This window comes from Styela clava, chromosome 11, assembly GCF_964204865.1.
Source record: "Styela clava chromosome 11, kaStyClav1.hap1.2, whole genome shotgun sequence".
Taxonomy (NCBI): Eukaryota; Metazoa; Chordata; class Ascidiacea; order Stolidobranchia; family Styelidae; genus Styela; species Styela clava.
Genome location: NC_135260.1, coordinates 15474419 through 15500160, shown reverse-complemented (window position 1 = coordinate 15500160; position 25742 = coordinate 15474419).

Here is a 25742-nt window from a genome sequence, read left to right as displayed (position 1 = left end):
TAACCAAGGCCGCAGCAGCCATGGTTTTCTAGCTGGGAGGGGTTTCAGAATAGAAAATTTCCGAGCAACACTCATCGCTCAACCCATGGCCAACCCGAGAATTTAAAATGTCATGTCATATCAATTCAATTGTGTTCATTGTTGCTCGACTTTGAGTTAACTAATATACTACGGCAACCATGAAATACTTGTTAAACCGTCTACTAGCAATATATGGACTAAAATCGTATTTTTGAGTTGCTCTTTCAGCACTTAGGATTATCGCAATGTTTCGTTGTTAAGGGAGAGTTTGCAGTTATGAAGCCAATTATAGTTGATACCTTCATATCGAATTCGGTCTATTCATAAATGTATCAGTGATTTCTACATGCAGTGATGGGACACATATTGGCAGACTAAGTAAAATGATCAAACTTTCATTGAAGGGTTTAGATCAGGGTTCGGCAAACTACGGCCCGCGGCCCGCGACGCTCCACTGAATGATATTAACAAAACAGCTTTATTGCGAATATATTCTTTACGTAACAAAATTTGTTTTGAGAAACTAAATTATACTATACCCTAACAAGTATATAATTCACAATCACTCGTTTAATGAGCCTATAATTGATTATAATTAGAGAAATGGCAACAGAACGTAAAAAAGTTGATGCTGAGCGCAAATAGTTTAATGACGCTGAAAATATTCAAATGTTCAGTCTTCGCGCACTGCTTGAAATTTCTGGTTGAAAAAATGGGATTCATTGGCCATTCCTTTGGTTTTTAACTTTCTAAAATACGTGCTGCCCGCCAATGACTTGCAACCTTTAATTTTGGCGCGCAAACGACAAAAGTTTGCCGACCTCTGGTTTAGAATTTAGAGCCAGTGAAGTTATACAGTCATCCCAACTCAAATCCTCGACCCACTGCCCTATCTCCCTCCACTTTCCTATTCTCGATCCTCTGCCCTGTCTCCCTCGCCTCGGCCAACTGCTCCACCTCTTTCAACCTTCCTATCCTCGACCCACCGCCCTATCTCCCTCAACCGACCTATCCTCGACCCACTGTCCCATTTCTCCAACCTTTCTATCCCCTTCAACCTCTTTATCCTCGACTTTTCTTTCCTCTATCCACCGCACTATCTGCCTCAAATTTCCCACCCTCGACCCACTGTCCGACCTCCCTCAACTTACTTGTCTTCGACCCACGACGCTATACCACTCAGCAGTCGATCGTCAAAATGAACTCTACCATATTGCCACCAACTTCCATGTGTTATACTGGTCTTGTATGCCAATGAGATGATTCAATCGTACGTCGACAAAACATGATTGACGGCATTCGTAAATGTAGGCTGGAATCTCAATTGGTAATCAATAACCATAATTGGTGGCTTAAAAATGCGCTACTAATTAAGCTACTGATGGCATCGGGTTTGAGGTGACGTTTTTAAAATCTTAAAAGACCATTCGATATCGACATACCTGAGTTCATTTTAAGAAACTCATTCGAGTTCGCCTATGTTTCCGTACAGGGCAAAACTATGAGGAAATATTCAAATATTTGCACGCTTATTCATTTTCAACGAATGATCTGCCATATTCTGTTGTATATACAAATTTCTTTTACGTGACTGAGAAGGCTGAAAAGTCAAAAACAGTCAACAATATAAGTCGCTCAGCGAGTGTAATCCCTTCCAAACTATTTTTAAGCCATGAAATGTATTGTCGTAGCTAGCGTTGCCAACTGCCCTTTAATTCAGCGTGTAGTCCCAAAATTGAGATTATCTTATCTGCAACTTAATGAAGTTGCAAACGACGCAGTCAGTACGTAATCTTTGGCATCGCTTTTACTATAAAATGTGAAAGAATAATACTTTATACGGACCAGAGCACTATTGCTTATTTCGGATCAGCATCATATTGTCACAAGACTCACGACATGGCCAATTGTCAAGGGCATAAAACGCCTTGTTAAAATTTAGAAAACTGTTATTCCCAACAAAAAACCATCAGTAGCCCAATTAGTAAAACATTTTTAAACTGCCAATTAAGGTTATTGTTTACTATTTGAGATTCCAGCCTACCTATACGAATGCTGTCAATCATGTTTTGTCGACGTACGATTGAATCATCTCATTGGCATACACGACCAGTATAACCCATGGAAGTTGGTCGCAAAATAGTATAGTTCAGTGTGGCGATCGAGTCGTGAATAAAGCGCCGATAGGCCAGGTACCGAATAATATAGCACCGTAGGTCAAAAATAGGTAGGTTGAGGGGGGTAGGTCGAGAAGGTGGTTCGAGGTTGCGAAAGTTGGGGAGGTATAGCGGTGGGTCGAGGATAGGGAGATAGCGTAGTGGGTCGAGGATAGGAAAGTTGAGGGAGGTCGGGCAGTGGGTCGAGTATAGGTGAGTAGATTTAGATAGGGCAGTGGGTCGAGGATAGGGAGATAGCGTAGTAGGTCGGGTCCTGAGGCTCCGTAGGGAGCACTTTGAGAACCCAAAATCTACGTAGTAAGATATAACAATGCGAACAACTAAGTAACGAATGTTTCCCCAACTTTTGATCTCTTGAATTCTTCTTCTTCACACTCTACCATTGCAAAATTATTGGTACTTATTTCAAGAATGGTTTGGCGAGTTTAGGACTTATAGTCACCAAAACACAACTAAATCTAACAAATAACACGCGAAAACCGACAAAACGAGGTAATATCACAACCACGAAATACTCTTTGAATGGGCTATCCGTTCACTTGAAAAACTGACTTGGTTATTTTGTATCTGTGAAGAAGCATTAACGTCACTATCACTAATAAAATTTGACGATGGTAGTGTCGAAATGTGGTAGTGCTCAAATATAACAATATCTATAACCAAGGTCGCAGCAGCCATGGTTTTCTAGTTGGGAGGGGTTTCAGAATAGAAAAATTCCGAGCAACACTCATCGCTCAATCCATGGCCAACCCGAGAATTTAAAATGTCATGTCATATCAATTCAATTGTGTTCATTGTTGCTCGCTTTTGAGTTAACTAATATACTACGGCAACCATGAAATACTTGTTAAACCGTCTACTAGCAATATATGGACTAAAATCGTATTTTTGAGTTGCTCTTTCAGCACTTAGGATTATCGCAATGTTTCGTTGTTAAGGGAGAGTTTGCAGTTATGAAGCCAATTATAGTTGATACCTTCATATCAAATTCGGTCTATTCATAAATGTATCAGTGATTTCTAGATGCAGTGATGAGACAAATATTGGCAGACTAAGTAAAATGATCAAACTTTCATTGAAGGGTTTAGATCAGGGGTCGGCAAACTACGGCCCGCGGCCCGCGACGCTCCACGGAATGATATTAACAAAACAACTTTATTGCAAATATATTCTTTACGTAACAAAATTTGTTTTGAGAAACTAAATTATACTATACCCTAACAAGTATATAATTCACAATCACTCGTTTAATGAGCCTATAATTGATTATAATTAGAGAAATGGAAACAGAACGTATAAAAGTTGATGCTGAGCGCAAATAGTTTAATGACGCTGAAAATATTCAAATGATCAGTCTTCGCGCACTGCTTGAAATTTCTGGTTGAAAAAATGGGATTCATTGGCCATTCCTTTGGTTTTTCACTTTCTAAAATACGTGCTGCCCGCCAATGACTGGCAACCTTTAATTTTGGCGCGCAAACGACAAAAGTTTGCCGACCTCTGGTTTAGACTTTAGAGCCAGTGAAGTTATACAGTCATCCAAACTCAAATCCTCGACCCACTGCCCTATCTCCCTCCACTTTCCTATTCTCGATCCTCTGCCCTGTCTCCCTCGCCTCGGCCAACTGCTCCACCTCTTTCAACCTTCCTATCCTCGACGCACCGCTCTATCTCCCACAACCGACCTATCCTCGACCCACTGTCCCATTTCTCCAACCTTTCTAACCCCTTCAACCTCTTTATCCTCGACTCATTGCCCTCTATCCACCGCACTATCTGCCTCAAATTTCCCACCCTCGACCCACTGTCCGACCTCCCTCAACTTACTTGTCTTCCTATACCACTCAGCAGTCGATTGTCAAAATGAACTCTACCATATTGCCACCAACTTCCATGTGTTATACTGGTCGAGTATGCCAATGAGATGATTCAATCGTACGTCGACAAAACATGATTGACGGCATTCGTAAATGTAGGCTGGAATCTCAATTGGTAATCAATAACCATAATTGGTGGCTTAAAAATGTGCTGCTAATTAAGCTACTGATGGCGTCGGGTTTCAGGTGACATTTTTAAAATCTTAAAAGACCATTCGATATCGACATACCTGAGTTCGTTTTAAGAAACTCATTCGAGTTCGCCTGTGTTTCCGTGCAGGGCAAAACGATGAGGAAATAATCAAATATTTGCACGCTTATTCTGTTGTATATACAAATTTCTTTTACGTGACTGAGAAGGCTGAAAAGTCAAAAACAGTCAACAATATAAGTCGCTCAGCGAGTGTAATCCCTTCCAAACTATTTTTAAGCCATGAAATGTTTTGTCGTAGCTAGCGTTGCCAACTGCCCTTTAATTCAGCGTATAGTCCCAAAATTGAGATTATCTTATCTGCAACTTAATGAAGTTGTAAACGACGCAGTCAGTACGTAATCTTTGGCATCGATTTTACTATAAAATATGAAAGAATAATACTTTATACGGACCAGAGCACTATTGCTTATTTCGGATCAGCATCATATTGTCACAAGACTCACGACATGGCCAATTATTAAGTTGCAGATACGCTACTTACCGAATAATATAGCACCGTAGGTCAAAAATAGGAGGTTGAGGGGGATAGAGCAGTAGGTCGAGAAGGTGGTTCGAGGATGCGAAAATTGGGGAGGTATAGCGGTGGGTCGAGGATAGGGAGATAGCGTAGTGGGTCGAGGATAGGAAGGTTGAGGGAAATAGGGCAGTGGGTCGAGGATAGGAAAGTTGAGGGAGGTCGGGCAGTGGGTCGAGTATAGGTGAGTAGATTGAGATAGGGCAGTGGGTCGAGGATAGGGAGATAGCGTAGTAGGTCGGGTCCTGAGGCTCCGTAGGGAGCACTTTGAGAACCCAAAATCTACGTAGTAAGATATAACAATGCGAACAACTAAGTAACGAATGTTTCCCCAACTTTTGATCTCTTGAATTCTTCTTCTTTACACTCTACCATTGCAAAATTATTGGTACTTATTTCAAGAATGGTTTGGCGAGTTTAGGACTTATAGTCACCAAAACACAACTAAATCTAACAAATAACACGCGAATACCGATTAAAACGAGGTAATATCACAACCACGAAATACTCTTTGAATGGGCTCACTTGAAAAACTGACTTGGTTATTTTGTATCTGTGAAGAAGCATTAACGTCACTATCACTAATAAAATTTGACGATGGTAGTGTCGAAATGTGGTAGTGCTCAAATATAACAATATCTATAACCAAGGTCGCAGCAGCCATGGTTTTCTAGCTGGGAGGGGTTTCAGAATAGAAAATTTCCGAGCAACACTCATCGCTCAATCTATGGCCAACCCGAGAATTTAAAATGTCATGTCATATCAATTCAATTGTGTTCATTGTTGCTGGCCTTTGAGTTAACTAATATACTACGGCAACCATGAAATACTTGTTAAACCGTCTACTAGCAATATATGGACTAAAATCGTATTTTTGAGTTGCTCTTTCAGCACTTAGGATTATCGCAATGTTTCGTTGTTAAGGGAGAGTTTGCAGTTATGAAGCCAATTATAGTTGATACCTTCATATCAAATTCGGTCTATTCATAAATGTATCAGTGATTTCTAGATGCAGTGATGAGACAAATATTGGCAGACTAAGTAAAATGATCAAACTTTCATTGAAGGGTTTAGATCAGGGGTCGGCAAACTACGGCCCGCGGCCCGCGACGCTCCACGGAATGATATTAACAAAACAACTTTATTGCAAATATATTCTTTACGTAACAAAATTTGTTTTGAGAAACTAAATTATACTATACCCTAACAAGTATATAATTCACAATCACTCGTTTAATGATCCTATAATTGATTATAATTAGAGAAATGGAAACAGAACGTAAAAAAGTTGATGCTGAGCGCAAATAGTTTAATGACGCTGAAAATATTCAAATGATCAGTCTTCGCGCACTGCTTGAAATTTCTGGTTGAAAAAATGGGATTCATTGGCCATTCCTTTGGTTTTTAACTTTCTAAAATACGTGCTGCCCGCCAATGACTTGCAACCTTTAATTTTGGCGCGCAAACGACAAAAGTTTGCCGACCTCTGGTTTAGACTTAGAGCCAGTGAAGTTATACAGTCATCCAAACTCAAATCCTCGACCCACTGCCCTATCTCCCTCCACTTTCCTATTCTCGATCCTCTGGCCTGTCTTCCTCGCCTCGGCCAACTGCTCCACCTCTTTCAACCTTCCTATCCTCGACGCACCGCCCTATCTCCCACAACTGACCTATCCTCGACCCACTGTCCCATTTCTCCAACCTTTCTATCCCCTTCAACCTCTTTATCCTCGACTCATTGCCCTATATCCCTCAACTCTTCTTTCCTCTATCCACCGCACTATCTGCCTCAAATTTCCCACCCTCGACCCACTGTCCGACCTCCCTCAACTTACTTGTCTTCGACCCACGACGCTATACCACTCAGCAGTCGATCGTCAAAATGAACTCTACCATATTGCCACCAACTTCCATGTGTTATACTGGTCGAGTATGCCAATGAGATGATTCAATCGTACGTCGACAAAACATGATTGACGGCATTTGTAAATGTAGGCTGGAATCTCAATTGGTAATCAATAACCATAATTGGTGGCTTAAAAATGTGCTACTAATTAGGCTACTGATGGCGTCGGGTTTCAGGTGACATTTTTAAAATCTTAAAAGACCATTCGATATCGACATACCTGAGTTCATTTTAAGAAACTCATTCGAGTTCGCCTGTGTTTCCGTGCAGGGCAAAACGATGAGGAAATAATCAAATATTTGCACGCTTATTCATTTTCAACGAATGTTCTGCCATATTCTGTTGTATATACAAATTTCTTTTACGTGACTGAGAAGGCTGAAAAGTCAAAAACAGTCAACAATATAAGTCGCTCAGCGAGTGTAATCCCTTCCAAACTATGTTTAAGCCATGAAATGTTTTGTCGTAGCTATCGTTGCCAACTGCCCTTTAATTCAGCGTGTAGTCCCAAAATTGAGATTATCGTATCTGCAACTTAATGAAGTTGCAAACGACGCAGTCAGTACGTAATCTTTCGCATCGCTTTTACTATAAAATGTGAAAGAATAATACTTTATACGGACCAGAGCACTATTGCTTATTTCGGATCAGCATCATATTGTCACAAGACTCACGACATGGCCAATTATTAAGGGCATAAAACGCCTTGTTAAAATTTAGAAAACTGTTATTCCCAATAAAAAACCATCAGTAGCCCAATTAGTAAAACATTTTTAAACTGCCAATTAAGGTTATTGTTTACTATTTGAGATTCCAGCCTACATATACGAATGCTGTAAATCATGTTTTGTCGACGTACGATTGAATCATCTCATTGGCATACACGACCAGTATAACCCATGGAAGTTGGTCGCAAAATAGTATAGTTCGGTGTGGCGATCGAGTCGTGAATAAAGCGCCGATAGGCCAGGTACCGAATAATATAGCACCGCAGGTTAAAAATAGGTAGGTTGAGGGGGGTAGGTCGAGAAGGTGGTTCGAGGATGCGAAAGTTGGGGAGGTATAGCAGTGGGTCGAGGATAGGAAGGTTGAGGGAAATAGGGCAGTGGGTCGAGGATAGGAAAGTTGAGGGAGGTCGGGCAGTGCGTCGAGTATAGGTGAGTAGATTGAGATAGGGCAGTGGGTCGAGGATAGGGAGATAGCGTAGTAGGTCGGGTACTGAGGCTCCGTAGGGAGCACTTTGAGAACCCAAAATCTACGTAGTAAGATATTACAATGCGAACAACTAAGTAACGAATGTTTCCCCAACTTTTGATCTCTTGAATTCTTCTTCTTTACACTCTACCATTGCAAAATTATTGGTACTTATTTCAAGAATGGTTTGGCGAGTTTAGGACTTATAGTCACCAAAACACAACTAAATCTAACAAATAACACGCGAAAACCGATTAAAACGAGGTAATATCACAACCACGAAATACTCTTTGAATGGGCTCACTTGAAAAACTGACTTGGTTATTTTGTATCTGTGAAGAAGCATTAACGTCACTATCACTAATAAAATTTGACGATGGTAGTGTCGAAATGTGGTAGTGCTCAAATATAACAATATCTATAACCAAGGTCGCAGCAGCCATGGTTTTCTAGCTGGGAGGGGTTTCAGAATAGAAAATTTCCGAGCAACACTCATCGCTCAATCCATGGCCAACCCGAGAATTTAAAATGTCATGTCATATCAATTTAATTGTGTTCATTGTTGCTCGCCTTTGAGTTAACTAATATACTACGGCAACCATGAAATACTTGTTAAACCGTCTACTAGCAATATATGGACTAAAATCGTATTTTTGAGTTGCTCTTTCAGCACTTAGGATTATCGCAATGTTTCGTTGTTAAGGGAGAGTTTGCAGTTATGAAGCCAATTATAGTTGATACCTTCATATCAAATTCGGTCTATTCATAAATGTATCAGTGATTTCTAGATGCAGTGATGAGACAAATATTGGCAGACTAAGTAAAATGATCAAACTTTCATTGAAGGGTTTAGATCAGGGGTCGGCAAACTACGGCCCGCGGCCCGCGACGCTCCACGGAATGATATTAACAAAACAACTTTATTGCAAATATATTCTTTACGTAACAAAATTTGTTTTGAGAAACTAAATTATACTATACCCTAACAAGTATATAATTCACAATCACTCGTTTAATGAGCCTATAATTGATTATAATTAGATAAATGGAAACATAACGTAAAAAAGTTGATGCTGAGCGCAAATAGTTTAATGACGCTGAAAATATTCAAATGATCAGTCTTCGCGCACTGCTTGAAATTTCTGGTTGAAAAAATGGGATTCATTGGCCATTCCTTTGGTTTTTAACTTTCTAAAATACGTGCTGCCCGCCAATGACTTGCAACCTTTAATTTTGGCGCGCAAACGACAAAAGTTTGCCGACCTCTGGTTTAGACTTTAGAGCCAGTGAAGTTATACAGTCATCCAAACTCAAATCCTCGACCCACTGCCCTATCTCCCTCCACTTTCCTATTCTCGATCCTCTGCCCTGTCTCCCTCGCCTCGGCCAACTGCTCCACCTCTTTCAACCTTCCTATCCTCGACGCACCGCCCTATCTCCCACAACCGACCTATCTTCGACCCACTGTCCCATTTCTCCAACCTTTCTATCCCCTTCAACCTCTTTATCCTCGACTCATTGCCCTATATCCCTCAACTCTTCTTTCCTCTATCCACCGCACTATCTGCCTCAAATTTCCCACCCTCGACCCACTGTCCGACCTCCCTCAACTTACTTGTCTTCGACCCACGACGCTATACCACTCAGCAGTCGATCGTCAAAATGAACTCTACCATATTGCCACCAACTTCCATGTGTTATACTGGTCGAGTATGCCAATGAGATGATTCAATCGTACGTCGACAAAACATGATTGACGGCATTCGTAAATGTAGGCTGGAATCTCAATTGGTAATCAATAACCATAATTGGTGGCTTAAAAATGTGCTACTAATTAAGCTACTGATGGCGTCGGGTTTCAGGTGACTTTTTTAAAATCTTAAAAGACCATTCGATATCGACATTCCTGAGTTCATTTTAAGAAACTCATTCGAGTTCGCCTGTGTTTCCGTGCAGGGCAAAACGATGAGGAAATAATCAAATATTTGCACGCTTATTCATTTTCAACGAATGTTCTGCCATATTCTGTTGTATATACAAATTTCTTTTACGTGACTGAGAAGGCTGAAAAGTCAAAAACAGTCAACAATATAAGTCGCTCAGCGAGTGTAATCCCTTCCAAACTATTTTTAAGCCATGAAATGTTTTGTCGTAGCTAACGTTGCCAACTGCCCTTTAATTCAGCGTGTAGTCCCAAAATTGAGATTATCGTATCTGCAACTTAATGAAGTTGCAAACGACGCAGTCAGTACGTAATCTTTCGCATCGCTTTTACTATAAAATGTGAAAGAATAATACTTTATACGGACCAGAGCACTATTGCTTATTTCGGATCAGCATCATATTTTCACAAGACTCACGACATGGCCAATTATTAAGGGCATAAAACGCCTTGTTAAAATTTAGAAAACTGTTATTCCCAATAAAAAACCATCAGTAGCCCAATTAGTAAAACATTTTTAAACTGCCAATTAAGGTTATTGTTTACTATTTGAGATTCCAGCCTACATATACGAATGCTGTAAATCATGTTTTGTCGACGTACGATTGAATCATCTCATTGGCATACACGACCAGTATAACCCATGGAAGTTGGTCGCAAAATAGTATAGTTCGGTGTGGCGATCGAGTCGTGAATAAAGCGCCGATAGGCCAGGTACCGAATAATATAGCACCGTAGGTTAAAAATAGGTAGGTGGTTAAAAATAGGTAGGTTGAGGGGGGTAGGTCGAGAAGGTGGTTCGAGGATGCGAAAGTTGGGGAGGTATAGCAGTGGGTCGAGGATAGGAAGATTGAGGGAAATAGGGCAGTGGGTCGAGGATAGGAAAGTTGAGGGAGGTCGGGCAGTGCGTCGAGTATAGGTGAGTAGATTGAGATAGGGCAGTGGGTCGAGGATAGGGAGATAGCGTAGTAGGTCGGGTCCTCAGGCTCCGTAGGGAGCACTTTGAGAACCCAAAATCTACGTAGTAAGATATAACAATGCGAACAACTAAGTAACGAATGTTTCCCCAACTTTTGATCTCTTGAATTCTTCTTCTTTACACTCTACCATTGCAAAATTATTGGTACTTATTTCAAGAATGGTTTGGCGAGTTTAGGACTTATAGTCACCAAAACACAACTAAATCTAACAAATAACACGCGAAAACCGACAAAACGAGGTAATATCACAACCACGAAATACTCTTTGAATGGGCTATCCGCTCACTTGAAAAACTGACTTGGTTATTTTGTATCTGTGAAGAAGCATTAACGTCACTATCACTAATAAAATTTGACGATGGTAGTGTCGAAATGTGGTAGTGCTCAAATATAACAATATCTATAACCAAGGTCGCAGCAGCCATGGTTTTCTAGTTGGGAGGGGTTTCAGAATAGAAAATTTCCGAGCAACACTCATCGCTCAATCCATGGCCAACCCGAGAATTTGAAATGTCATGTCATATCAATTCAATTGTGTTCATTGTTGCTCGTCTTTGAGTTACCTAATATACTACGGCAACCATGAAATACTTGTTAAACCGTCTACTAGCAATATATGGACTAAAATCATATTTTTGAGTTGCTCTTTCAGCACTTAGGATTATCGCAATGTTTCGTTGTTAAGGGAGAGTTTGCAGTTATGAAGCCAATTATAGTTGATACCTTCATATCGAATTCGGTCTATTCATAAATGTATCAGTGATTTCTAGATGCAGTGATGAGACAAATATTGGCAGACTAAGTAAAATGATCAAACGTTCATTGAAGGGTTTAGATCAGGGGTCGGCAAACTACGGCCCGCGGCCCGCGACGCTCCACTGAATGATATTAACAAAACAGCTTTATTGCGAATATATTCTTTACGTAACAAAATTTGTTTTGAGAAACTAAATTATACTATACCCTAACAAGTATATAATTCACAATCACTCGTTTAATGAGCCTATAATTGATTATAATTAGAGAAATGGCAACAGAACGTAAAAAAGTTGATGCTGAGCGCAAATAGTTTAATGACGCTGAAAATATTCAAATGATCAGTCTTCGCGCACTGCTTGAAATTTCTGGTTGAAAAAATGGGATTCATTGGCCATTCCTTTGGTTTTTACCTTTCTAAAATACGTGCTGCCCGCCAATGACTTGCAACCTTTAATTTTGGCGCGCAAACGACAAAAGTTTCCCGACCTCTGGTTTAGACTTTAGAGCCAGTGAAGTTATACAGTCATCCCAACTCAAATCCTCGACCCACTGCACTATCTCCCTCCACTTTCCTATTTTGATCCTCTGCCCTGTCTCCCTCGCCTCGGCCAACTGCTCCACCTCTTTCAACCTTCCTATCCTCGACCCACCGCCCTATCTCCCTCAACCGACCTATCCTCGACCCACTGTCCCATTTCTCCAACCTTTCTATCCCCTTCAACCTCTCTATCCACCGCACTATCTGCCTCAAATTTCCCACCCTCGACCCACTGTCCGACCTCCCTCAACTTACTTGTCTTCGACCCTCGACGCTATACCACTCAGCAGTCGATCGTCAAAATGAACTCTACCATATTGCCACCAACTTCCATGTGTTATACTGGTCGAGTATGCCAATGAGATGATTCAATCGTACGTCGACAAAACATGATTGACGGCATTCGTAAATGTAGGCTGGAATCTCAATTGGTAATCAATAACCATAATTGGTGGTACTGATGGCATCGGGTTTGAGGTGGCATTTTTAAAATCTTAAAAGTCCATTCGATATCGACATACCTGAGTTCATTTTAAGAAACTCATTCGAGTTTGCCTGTGTTTCCGTGCAGGGTAAAACGATGAGGAAATAATCAAATATTTGCACGCTTATTCATTTTCAACGAATGTTCTGCCATATTCTGTTGTATATACAAATTTCTTTTACGTGACTGAGAAGGCTGAAAAGTCAAAAACAGTCAACAATATAAGTCGCTCAGCGAGTGTAATCTCTTCCAAACTATTTTTAAGCCATGAAATGTTTTGTCGTAGCTAGCGTTGCCAACTGCCCTTTAATTCAGCGTATAGTCCCAAAATTGAGATTATCTTATCTGGAACTTAATGGAGTTGTAAACGACGCAGTCAGTACGTAATCTTTGGCATCGCTTTTACTATAAAATGTGAAAGAATAATACTTTATACGGACCAGAGCACTATTGCTTATTTCGGATCAGCATCATATTGTCACAAGACTCACGACATGGCCGATTATTAAGGGCATATAACGCCTTGTTAAAATTTAGAAAACTGTTATTCCCAACAAAAAACCATCAGTAGCCCAATTAGTAAAACATTTTTAAACTGCCAATTAGGGTTATTGTTTACTATTTGAGATTCCAGCCTACATATACAAATGCTGTCAATCATGTTTTGTCGACGTACGATTGAATCATCTCATTGGCATACACGACCAGTATAACCCATGGAAGTTGGTCGCAAAATAGTATAGTTCATTGTGGCGATCGAGTCGTGAATAAAGCGCCGATAGGCCAGGTACCGAATAATATAGCACCGTAGGTCAAAAATAGGTAGGTTGAGGGGGATAGGGCAGTAGGTCGAGAAGGTGGTTCGAGGATGCAAAAGTTGGGGAGGTATAGCGGTGGGTCGAGGATAGGGAGATAGCGTAGTGGGTCGAGGATAGAAAGGTTGAGGGAAATAGGGCAGTGGGTCAAGGATAGGAAAGTTGAGGGTGGTCGGGCAGTGGGTCGAAAATAGGTGAGTAGATTGAGATAGGGCAGTGGGTCGAGGATAGGGAGATAGCGTATTAGGTCGGGTCCTGAGGCTCCGTAGGGAGCACTTTGAGAACCCAAAATCTACGTAGTAAGATATAACAATGCGAACAACTAAGTAACGAATGCAAAATTATTGGTACTTATTTCAAGAATGGTTTGGCGAGTTTAGGACTTATAGTCACCAAAACACAACTAAATCTAACAAATAACACGCGAAAACCGACAAAACGAGGTAATATCACAACCACGAAATACTCTTTGAATGGCAAAAGTATATAAGCGCTTATGAAACGTTTATTGTTACTTCAATTTTGCACTTATGCTGATTGGCCAATGTTACGGCAGTAAATAAGGAAGGGTATTCTCGGGAAAACATTCATAATTATAATCAGAGATTTATAAAGTTGTTATACATAAATACGCTGCACAGACGCGATGCTCATATTTATGCAAAATTTAAATTGTTTCGTTACCCAGCCCCAGACCCCTGCTCTAGAACACTGGTTGTCAACAAGTGGGCCATGGCCAATGGTCCACAGGAACATTTTAAGGTGGGCCACGGACCTATTAAAAATTGCTAGAGTTGCTGATAAAGTGAGTTAAATTTGATGGTAGTAGCAACGGATGATGCTGTTTTTTGGTTACATGGTGGTAATTTCCACCTAATTAATATTAAAGTGAAAGTGTCATTTTTCTCAGAATTTTTTTTATGTTTTTCGTGCATGAAAAAGTTAGTGGGCCACAAAATTATTGTGCAGCGAAAATGTGCCACGAATGAAAAAAGGTTTAAAAACATTGCTCTAGATTCTAGAATATATATGTTATATAATCTAAACTATCTTCATGATGTTGGAGACAGACTTGTGTACGCTGCGCAAAATTGTCTTGGTTTTGTGGTCTCGGTTCATTGGTTCCCTGCTACCTGGGCATGTCAATAGCAAAAATATTGTTTACAGGGAAGGGCACATTGGGAAGTCTTACAGAGAACGCCACACCCAGTGCGCGGCATGTGTAGACATTTGCGTACGTGATGTTCCGTACGAATATGGAAACGAATATCAAACGGTAAATATGGAACATTATGTGATGGTGCTGGAGAAGTGCTGGATATTATTTAAACAACATTGATGATTAAGAGGATTAGTGGTTTCAGTTCTGTAAAAAAAAGTAGATAAATTTTCTCAAATTTCGAAGAAGTAATTGGGAAATTTGAGGGTTCTGGTTTTTAGGTAACTCTGTATTTCGTTTTTTCTTTTCGAAGTATTTTATTATTTTGACCTATATATTTAATACAGTATATCGCTTCATACAGAGTCATTTTCATGTTTTAACTCTTCAGGCCACAACGACTTGCCTGTAACCAGTCCACATTCTTCTTTGCTGCCAAACCACATTTGTCATGAATGTACGAAGTTGGGCATCTATACCCATGGGCATCTATACCCACAATTATATACACTAATACAAATAGGCTACATATCAACGTAATTATTTTGCAGTTTATACAACCTTCCTCTAGCACACTTTTAAAATCATATCGACTAATGCAAGTCATTCCATATTGATATCAGACGGGATAGGAAATGGCGTTTCCAAAGATACTTCATGATTTTTTTTAGCTTTGTTTACAATCCTCTTCCATGTACTCGCATATATCTGTACATTTTTTATGTGTACTTTACAGTTGTAAAGTTTTGGGTATTTTATAGAATAGATAGGGCTAAATATAATACAGAAATGAAATAAATTCACTCCTAAAATTGCGCCTTTTGAAATTGAAGATTTAAAAAAAGTTACAGTCAGGAATTCGTATCACAACGGACTCAAATATTTCACTATGCTTTAGAATGAATAACCAAACAGGAGAAATGCCCATAAAATTAATTAAACGAAAACGAGTGAAACGACGTCATGGATATACATTTTAAACACCGGCAAATCTTTAAACATAATGACGGTATGCAACTGAAACGAATGAGATTTATAGAAAAATTCAGTCACGCCGTGGAAAGTTTCTTTAAACTTTTCTTACTTAAATATATCTAAATTAATGAATCACAAGTTAAGTAAAGTTTTATCTCGAAAATTTATGTTTGTCAAACACACTGTTGACAAATTGAAAGTTTTATAAGAGTCGTAAAAATAATTCGTAGCATAAATTGCTGAGAGATATCACAAAGTGTGGGGTCAAACTATGGCGTTTTCGTAGTATGTGCACCAAGATGGCGCACAACCTGAACATATTATGTGTATCAGGTTAGGGTTAAGGTTGTGCGCCATCTTTGTGCACATACGACGGGGGCGCCCAAATTATTATCAAAGTAGTGAAGCGCCTTTTTCGACCTATACTGGTATACCTGAACAACAAGAAGCGATCTAAATGAGGACTTCACCTGAACGAATCATTGAATTGCCGCTGTATGGAGTATTGGCTTTGCCAATTGAGGTAAAATTTTATTAAGTAAAAGTCGATTGCAGTCACCTCAAAGCTCGCAGTATAGACCCTACCCAACATGAGGCAGTAAAAAGAAGGGCGTCTCAAAAATGTCGTGTCCCATTCGTACTAGTTTTCCCACCTGTGCCATGTATCCCATTTGCCAACCCAATTGCTTCACTTGTGCCACGTGTCCCCTTTGTCGCTCAAATTGTCTCACTTTTTTTATGTGTCCCACCTATCCAATTTGCCGGCCTAATTGTCCCGCTTGTCCTATTCCCTACCCCACTTGTCGGACGTATCTACCTTGTCCTACAAGCCCGGCTTATCCCACGTGTCCCGCTTGCCCCACTTATCCTACATACGTGGAACAAATGAGACACGACAAATATCTATTTAATATGTTCTGGAATACATGTTCGTCAATCTGAAATAATGATAACTTTAAATATAGTTTGCAGAAAACTATTTCACCCTGTTTGTCTCCTACAATCCAGATGAGAAATAAATATTTTCGGAATATTCTTATACATAGTGATTACAATAGTTTAATTATGTACAATTCACCTATACGCCAATTTTCTTCATCTTGGGACAAGTACGACATCGTAACCCAGAATATCTGGGTAATACAACTAGGTTCATTACTCACGAATCCACGATTTGTGATATCGTTAACATTAGGCTCTTATTTATTTGTTCTCATATCCACAACCTAGACGTTCATGGTGCAACTTATTTTTGGTCATACTGATTTCAAGCACTATAAGCTTCTCAGCAATATATTCAAGTTCATACTTGACCCCTTCTGTATAACTTCTATTGCACATCATTCCGCTCTTGTTACTATTATCCTATTGGTCGACATTTATCCTGTCATCATACTCACATATTTACCCGATTTTTAAAATTTCGAAATACATAAATTATATCAGTTCAAAGCAAAATTAGGACTAATATGATAGCCCTGTAGGTGAAATCAGTACGCGTAGGGTAATATTCTTCGAAACGTTTCCGAGGTTATTACTAAAGCCTTGTCCTGTCATTTGGACCCCCAAATAAAAGTCTTCATGCAATAACTTCGGACATTCTGAACACCTTACAATCTTGCATCACACTGAATATGTTGTGAGCTTGTAGGCGGCGCACGTTGCAATCTCCATGGACGTTGCGGTACATTTACGTTGGGAGTAACTTTACTATGTACACAGCTTACAAGCCGAAAAAGAAACCCACTCTCATACCAAAACGTACTTCACATATATGATATATATTGCAATATGCGTCCTTCCGTGAATTACTTTCTCTCTTTACTCCCCACCTACCTACGCGAAGAGAAGCTTCAATCAAATATAGAAAATAATGGTACCTTACGAAGACATATATATAACTTATATCAAAGTTTGGGATCGGACTCTGCTTCCAGCGTCATCTAAGGTCAGCTCGGTTCATTGAAGTGGCTGTAATCGATTTCTGCTGATTCAAACCCTACAAATAATGCCATGAAAACTAAGCCAAATTTATGTGAATGTTAATTTTTGTTTACCTTTTAAATAGACAAAAATACAGATAGAGAGAGCTGATAGAAAATAAAGAAAGTATAATATGCACTGTGTAAGAACATCTAAAAACAATTGGTGACTCAAAGGCAAATGGGCTCAATAGAGTCCCTGGTGTATCATAGCTAGTGAAAGCAGGAAAACGGTTTTAATGGATTTATTTGCCACAGGTCCCGTGTCTCAGCATTCAGCTTTTGTTTGATAGAATTCCACTCTCACATCTCTAGTTCCACAGAGAAACAAATTGGTCAGATTGAACGAGAATGAAAAACACCGTTTTTCTCTGAAATATGCAGAAGTCTTTGTTTTTATTCTAAAATGTACAATGACTAACAATGACACAGTACCGGTAGCCTACGGTGTCTACAAAAGCCGTTTCTAATTTGTGCCATTTTAGGGCATTTTTTTCACATATACCAAATGTCCCACTATTCCAACTGTTACCATATAGATTATAAAATATTTATATATCTTGGAGCAAATGATTACGGTATTCACATGAGGTGACAATCATACAATCGAGACACGAATTATTTTGACGCGTAACTCACCACAAAGTCCGTTATCTAATCATTCAACATTTTCAATTTCAAATAGCAAATCAAGTCTCAACGCCGAAGCAATCCACATGGGTGGTATCGATAAGAATATGTAATGGAGTTGCCTTGACTGAGGCTGCTGCTGTTGACCACCCAAATTTTTGACCAATGACCCTCAATGATTTCGCTCTCGATGTCTTTGTTACAGTATATATAAAATAAGTTAAACGAAGTCACACTATATTGATTAGAAAGATGATGGACTCCGAATAAATTTTTGGACCAATAATATTCATAACCAAGGCGATTCATTGATTCGTTCAAAGCAGATTTCTTATATATATTTCCTCTCGTTACTCGGGTACAAAGGGGGAGAAAAAGGTCCGGCACTACTTTGACAACGATTTGAACAACACTTTGTGATATCTCTCACCAATTCATGCTACGAATTGTTTTTCTGCAATACATATAAAACTTTTGATATGTAAAGAGTATGTATTTCACACAAATATTTACTCAACTCAGTTCAGGATATATATATGAACTTTGAAAGATTTTATGCCTTTATCACAAATTTTAATTAACTCGTGATGCATTAGCTTTAGTTGAACAAATGAGCAAACATATATATGCTTGAAGTAAAATTAGCATCAGAAATGCAACAGAATTTTCCACGGCGTAACTATAGGTTTTATATCCGTGCCAATTGCATACCGCCATAATAATGCAAAGATGCCGTATTTCGTGAACATTTCTCTTTTCTGGTTATTTATTTCAAAGCATAATAAAACAGTCAAATAATATTCTTTCAGTAATGACTTTGAAACGTAGTACCATATAATATAATGGAATGAAGAATGTCGTGATCGATATTCCTTAACTTTTCTAAAATTTTGATTTTGAAAGGCGTTAATTTCAGAGTGATTTTTATTTTCTGAATTATATTCTGCCGTTTTTTTGCGAAAACCTAAAGCTTTACAACTGTAAAGTACACCTAGAAAATGTACAGATATATAACAGTACATGGAAGAGAATTGTAAACAAAGCTGTAGAAATTATGTAGTATCTCTGGAAACGTCATTTCCTATCCCGTCTGATATCTATATGAAATGACTTACATCTGACGATATAATTCTAAAAATCTTGCTGGAAGAAGGTTGTATAAACTGCATTATGTTGACATGCAGCTTACAGCGTGCATTACTGTGGTTATAGATGTCCATAGCCATCCAATCTCCTTCATTTATGACAAATGTGGTTTAGCACCAAAAGAGAATATAGACTGGTCTCAGGCAAGTATTTATTAACGTATTGGATGTATGAAGTATACATGCTAAACTAATGAAATACTTCTATAAGTAATTATGAGAACACTTGCCCTTCGAAATAGGGAGCGGCAATTTTGGGAAACTCTTTAATACCCAATTGCAAATAAGATCAAATTATATTTAACTTTTCTTGATAGATACCTTCTTCAGTCTGGTATCTGTCATCTAAGTCTCCAGATGGAATGTTTTCGAGAATAGTCAATTGTCAAGCTATAAAAAATATCACAAATGACCTCCAAGTCATTTCGACCCGGCGTACTGGTATCTAAAATTGCACCACAATTTTCAGAATGGTTCAACGTTTCTTTTCTACAAAAACTCTTTGCAATTCCGAGGATTTTTTTCGTTAAATATGTCATCCAAGAAAAGAACTTGGTCTGATGACTATTTGCAGTATGGCTATACCTGCTCAACTGAACATGGCGTGAGAATTGCCCCTTTTGAATCGAAGCCACGTATCTCTCAATTGGTTACCAAAAAACAGCAGCAGTATCACTAATAAAGTATCACTAATAAATCTAATGAATAATTGAAGTTTACTGTTTGTTGAAATTTATTCTGCTACAACCAATGAAGCAACCAGTTTTTTTCGATGGTTGATACTCTCTTGACAAAGCATTTTCTTCAAATTTATCTCGCTAAAACAACCTATGCTCAACAGTAAGGCAACGAATTCATATTTTATCAATTGAAGGCGGTCAAATTTTCTATAAATTTGTACAAAATCGACTTACCTTCAATAAGTTCAGGTTGCGCTCTTAGTTCAAATATTTGTCGTTCGACAGAAGCTTGCGGAATAGCGGCAGGCTAACAAAGTTAAAGAACCACTGACTTAAGGGGTCCTCGAAAATTAAAGTAAATAAAGCAAGTATTTCAAACATTGTCTATCAAACAAACAGTGAAATTGGTGAATATTTTTTGTTATGCGTCTGAATATTTATTTGCTATATCGTTCTATAATAGGATGGGTGGATATAATATGAGTCAAACAATACAATTTTCGGCCGTGGCATTGAGAAAATTTAGAGGCGATGTCACATTCAAATCAATCAAAGTATTTCTGACGCCAAGAAGATCATCCGCTGTTGGATATGGTGTTGGTGTAAACACTCCGATCCATCGAATCCCTGAAAATTTTGAGACTGTGTTGTAATTAACGTTGTATTATGAAAATAATTACTATAGTGAATATTGGTAAGAACTGATCAAAACTAAGTACACCAAGGTATCCGTTTTGGTATCAAATTTTAAACACTTTGGATTTTATTTCATTTCATTAGATTATGACATCTGTTATTTTGTGTGTGTCTGATTGCGCTGGAAACATAATGCTACTATGTTTTTTTGTCTCATTTAACGCATTTGATGTAACTCGAAACGGGAATTGAAATATAAGATTTCTACTCACGTTTACTTTCACGCAAAGTAAAAATTAATTTGTTCCCTGTAAGTGTTACACTTCAAAAATTATCTTCAAATTTTTTACAATCAACAGCAAGAATATATGTTAAATAATCTGATGCAAAAAAGATTTTTGTGTTGCTATTCGCATGAGATTCAACTGTAAGAATAAACACATAAGTTATACAAATGTTTGTGTTACAAGTGGTCACAATAGAAAGTAATGTACAAATATTAAATAAATCAGATCATAAAATAGAATTTCCATTAAATTTCTTCCGTTTACTAATGGGCTACTTGGTATATTTTATACAACAGTATCGCATATCGCCTTTTTGATATGGCGATAGTTTGCAATAGTTCTTAGTTTGTTTTATTAAAAAGACATAAGTTTCGGTATTTTGTCAAATCTATGACTTTCTATTTTTTAAAACTTTTCCTTAAAGATGCTAAGCTATTATAGAATATCCCAAAAACTGTGTTGACGTGCAATATATAGTAAAACTTTTTCAAGATATTTTCTTCAAGATATATTATCACATGATGTTTGCAAATTCTCCTTGTAGAACTTAGGTTAATTTGTGCATATACTGTGTCAATGTCTATTTGATTTCGATTGAAAAAGCCTTGAAATCAAAATTTCGTAGACCTTTTGTGAAAAAGTTCATACGCGCAAACCTAAATTCTTCCAACCAAGAGTTAGTTATCGTAAAATTACATCCTCACGTAAGTTCGTTTCGGCAATTGAGCAAACGTTCGTTGTTGCAAAACTATATTGGCTAAAAAATTCGGGTCGAAAGTAGTTTTATTTTGGGAAATGTAATTCGTGCTCGCGAAACCATATTCTCGCTTTTCGCATAAAGCTATATTTTCAAAATTTGGCAGCTACATTTGCCCACGGCCTGCAAACCTGAATTTCGCGTGCCTATCAGTACTGCATTGTGATAAATATTAGTTGTGCAGGCGAATCCTTTTCTTATCGAAGTTGGGTCGATAACACAGACACATTGGTGTGGCATGTGAATAGAGTACATGCATCTAAAATACATTGACTGTTTATGTAAATCATTCGAATGACTCTCTCTCTCTCTATATATATATATATATATATACATATACATATGCTATATTTTGCTGCAGTTAGACCACTCGTTTACTGTGGCATATAATGAGCTACTCGCAGCGTTATTTTTTGCGGTTTTTATTAAAAAATGGTATGACAAAATGTCACGGAAGTAATACAGTTCGTTTAATATAGTCGAGTTGGTGCCCAATCGTGGCCGGAATGGTTCCAATTACATATTTGACCTTTGACCCCCAAATAAATAAAAATTGTTCCGTTGAAGCTGTACTGAAAATTCTAGTATTCTCGAATATATTTCAATGAAACACAACAAAAAATAGTCTTATAATCAAAATTCATTGAATAGTTTTCAAGAAAATTGGGTTCAACATTTTTTTATTCATCGTTTTTTGGTCATAACTTTTGATATAATTAAAACAAACAAAAAATGTTGTTACCATTCAATTGGTATTTTAGAGACGCAATTAATAGTATTTATATGAGCAAGTTAAAACTAAATCTAGTATTTTGGTACTTCACATCATTAAATCGAACCTTCACCTGATTAATTAACCATTTTTTAAACAAATATATTTACCATTTCGGGAACGGGAAGAAGAATCGGCGATGTATGAAAACTCGAATTCCCGCAGAATTAAATCCAATAGCCTGGTCTAGAAAGGCAATTGACTTTTCCTTTCCCATTGAATGCAAAGTTTCGTGTTCTGATGACCGTGAGTTTGCTTAATCATATAACCAAACTGGAGAACCTTGGTATCGGCATGAGCGACTTAGACTTGCGGTATAGAAAGTTGTCCTAATTCCTACATTTCAACGAGTCTATATAACAAGTTGTATCCCATTTGTTAATTAGGAATACAGCCGCTGAAAGGTCACTGAGCTTTTAAATATGTCACAGTTCGTTGAAAAAGATTTTAGGGCTAATTAGCTCCTTGTAATCTGAATTTCAACTGTGCAGCGTTCAATTTCCGATTTTCAGGTAATGTATTTTTCCGAGTGGGATTCGTCCAAAATAGCCACTGAACTGAAAATATATGGAACGATCTTCTCTCTCGTTTTGCGTTGTCTCGCCGCGGGATCATATGATCGCCGCCATCTTGGCATTTATGCTTCCAAAGTTTCTTCGTGTTGCATATGGTTTTGGTTAAGTTTAGTTGATACTGCCGTAGTCCGTGTACCAGGTTGATGTTAGGCCATAACTTTGATCCGACTTTTCTTATTTTAGTTCCATTACGAGTTCGGGTACTGTGTGTGTTACCCAAGTGAATATACCATTCAGTCCCTTTGCACAACTTGATGTAAAGTAGGCGAACAATATTAGTTACCTTTATATTGAATAATTTAAATATATATCTCGGGTAGGCCACTACGGCGCCAGGCCACGCAAAATACTTACGGCAATAAAATATGGCCAAATATAGGCTAATGGGGAATCGATTCCGATAAGCCATCTTGGCTGATGTTCTGTGGTCGTTTTTGTTCGCTTTTGACTGATACGTTGGCCATATTAGTAACCACGACTTACGCATATTCGTATAACTACTATAATTAGACCGTGTGGTGGGCTGGGGTATATTAGCGTTTGATATATAATAAGAAACGAATCAAGAGCATGCAAATATGCAAAAAAAAAATCGACGCAAATAATTAAATTCTGTAAAATCCCATAAGAAATGCATTGCGCGCATCGGAAAATTTGGAAGCATATCGTCAAAACGAGAGAGACTTCAAATGATCCCGCGAAAACGAAAGAGAAGCACACTCTATATTTATATATCTATGTGAAAATAGCTCACAATGTACTAGAGGTTACCATAATTCATTTGATTATGGATTGTTGGAAATAAGTTACGCCAGTTAATGTAATTAGTATCATGTATTTCCAACAATGCGAAAAATCATAGTGACGTCATATTGTTTTCTAAGTGAAATTAATTTTGGCGCCATAACAAAGATGTTCATGAACTATGATGTCATAAATTAATATAAAAATTTCCGTTGTACGGAAGATCTGTATGTTAATCACGCAAGTATAGGGGAAAGTGGGGAAGGTTGGGACACTTTTTTTCTTTTGCATATTTTGAGCCGTTAATTCTGCATATTCTCTTAAGTTTGCGGGACTAATGCATAGAGGGGTAAATGTAGTTTTTATTCAGCAACAAAGAAATTCCCTTGCGACACACATCTTACTACCAAAATGCTTTGAAAAACGTCTGTCATGTGTCCCACTGTACCCCACTTGTGGGGCACAATCGGACAGACCCTAGGCACAATGGGTCAGTCTGTCAAAATTCAACGAAGTATGCCCTTAAAAATAAGCAATTAATCAGCATAATCGTCTAAAGTAAGGGAAGACTTCGAATTTGAAGATTTAATAGTTTTAAAATCAATGTTCAACTGAAATAGTTCAGATATTTTGACAAAACATTTTGCAAAAAAAATTGATTATTTCCTTCCTCGAATCTAAATCTGGAAATATTATTGATTCTCGAATATATTCCATATTGGGCCATGGGTCGAAAGAAACCATTATATTACACAAAATATAACGCATCTCTAAGTCTCTAAGCACTTATTGTATCAAACACTGTCGAATTGTGCCCTGTAGAGCATGTCCCACTGAACCCCGGTCCATTGTTCCCCATAGGAAACAAATACTTTCAGACCATCCCACGGCAAAATTCGGAAGGCACAGCCAATCGCTAACGTTAGGAATATTTTACAGTGGACTGACGCTAAAGAATATCAGACGATGGTTTGTCTCGTTGGAAAGGCTAAACTAAAAAAAAGAAAAAAACTGGAACGGTGAAATTTTTTTTTCAACCTCCCAAAACCAATTTCACCCCATAGCTTGCGCCGCTCTACCCGTCCGTTGTCCGTTCGCGGGGACGTTGTAACTCACCGAAGGGCGGATTGGAACATCAAGCCGCGGACAGGATTGCGGATATAGTATCAGTGTGATGGCTGATTTTCCACTGTGCCCCATGTCCCAACGTACCCCACCTTCCCCTACTAAATAATAAGTTGAATATAGAAAACTAATAAACCGCATTACCAGTTAACTTGAAGTCAGAGTTGCTATTTCTATTTGTGCCAAGGGAGCAGGGATTTGACCCATATCCTACCCCTTTTGTATTTTTTATGAAATTGCTCATCTGGGACTTCAAAGAGAGGGGTGTAAGAGTATTATCAAAACGTATCTGGGCATTATTTAATATGTACAATAGAGATGATATGGCAATATTGTTATCAGCGCAATGCAGATCGTGGCTTTTTATAGAAGTATGTTTGGGCAGCAAAAATCGCTCAGCTTTACAAAACTGCCAAAATTATCAAAACCAACTGGAAACGTCACAGTAATTACAAGTAAAAAAGCTTTTGTACAAGAAGACCAATCCATCTTTTCAACTGTTGGTACGTCGCCCATCAAGATCCGTCTGTCAAAATCGTTGACAGCAAAATGACTTTCGCTGACCATGCAGTTTAGAGTGACTGTTCTTTACCATTGACCGACAAACAATTCCATTGTGACAAGATATTACAAGTCATCGTTGAATTAAAATCTCCTGTTTGCTGTATCAAATAGACACGGTGGTAAGTACCGCACGATTTGGGCACATATTGCAAACGTCAGCTTCAATAACAGGTGCGTCGTATGCCATGAAATTACAAGATTGCAAAAAAAATCTAAGCCCGCTGCTTCAGACAAATACTTGCTTCACCTATGTTTGAATATTGTGACAAATGCCCAAGTCTAGGCAAAAA